Raw genomic sequence first — 1,751 nt, forward strand, 5'->3', positions numbered from 1 at the left:
GGAAAGAGTCATAGCCAAGTACTAGTTCGTGATGTTGTCGAAAAAAAGTTAACATATGACGATAAAGATGCAAAAGGAGAGATAGTTAACATTTATCAAAAACCACAAACATTGATTAAATATATTATAGATTTATGTTCAAATGAAGGAGATTGGGTTTTGGATTTATTTTCAGGTCCATGTATGTTTTATTATTGAATTTTCGTATTTTATTTTTATTATTTTTATGTGTTTATAACCATTTACTTATTGTTTTTGTGCTTGATGATTACATACAACACTACCATGTTGCCTACAAAAAGGAAGAAATTCCATTGCAATCGGAAGAGATCCACTAATGCAATTTTATTCAACAAAGAATTAGTTCTCTTCAATTTCTTCCAGATGCAATGGAAGAAGTTGGTTTGAGGAAAAGATATTTTTATTGAATCACATGTGGAAAAAAATGAAAAGGAACCTCAACCACAAATACATGGAATGATTGGAAAATGACACTTTGGGAGATTTGCAGACATGAAAGATCTATTAGAAGAGGAAAATGAGGAAACTCAAGCAGAAAATATTGTGGAAGAAGAAAACAATGAAGTTGAAGAAGATGATGAACATGGATTATATGATATTGTTGATGGCATTAAAGTTATGATTGCAAATCAGGCTCAATTTTGAGAGATCTTCATTAGTTTTACTTGTAATGTTTTGACTTTGAGATTTTATGAGAAGAATGGGCATTTGATTATTGTTGTTATATGTTCAATATTTGTATTATCTGATTTTCACTTTAATTTCTATGTGAATCATTTTTATTTTTTTTTTGTAAATGCTTGTGATTACTATTATTTTTTAACATAAAATTCATAAAAAATAATATTTTTTAAATTTTTTTGTTAGGATTTCACCATAAAAATCTTTTTTTTAACATGTTATTTCTAACAAAAAGTACGAAAATGTGTATTTTTTTTCATTATATTTATATTGAAAATGTGTTTTTTTTGTCAATGTTTAAAATTATTGTTTTTTAGTGACAATTATTTGATGCCCATTGAAATATTAATTAATGTTACATAAACATGTAGAAAATACTAACTTTAAAATATTGACCATTTTTAATTTTTTTAACTATGCGAAAAAACTAAGATTTCATTACAAAAAAAATTGAAAAGAAAAATGAAAACACACAAATACATAAATACACTTTAAAAAAAATATTAGGGAAGAAGAAGACATTAAATAATTTGAAGTGTCAAAAATCAACTCTAACAAAAAGGGGTCAAGATGTTGCATCAACACTTTTCAAAATGAGAATGAAAATCACTAACTTCTAAAAAAAATTGTTCATACTTAATACATAAGAGAATTTAAAGTGCCTAAAATATGCTTTAAAAAAGGTATATTCTGAATCACCATTTTTCAAAATCGGGTGATTTTTTTCTACCTCTAGAAAACAAGTACTAGATAATTTTCTCATTTGATAAATAACAATGTTGAATTAAAACTAATTGCAGTAGTTCACGCTTTGAAGGTATGGTGAAATTACTTGTTAGGAAAAATATTCTCATTAATGATTGATCATAGCAATTTGATAAGTTTCTTTAATCAACCTAATCTAAATGCCCGCCAAGCTAGGTGGACCACCTTGATAATTGAGTTTGACTTTGACATTAGGCATCTTAAATGAAAGGAAAATTGTGTGACTGATGCGCTAAGTAGGAAAATTCGTTGTGTATATGAGATTTCCTATATTCAAATGTAAA

The sequence above is a fragment of the Pinus tabuliformis genome, chromosome 3_2 (genome assembly GCF_031772625.1).
Source record: "Pinus tabuliformis cultivar Carrire ecotype Pingquan chromosome 3_2, CPIR1, whole genome shotgun sequence".
Classification (NCBI taxonomy): domain Eukaryota; kingdom Viridiplantae; phylum Streptophyta; class Pinopsida; order Pinales; family Pinaceae; genus Pinus; species Pinus tabuliformis.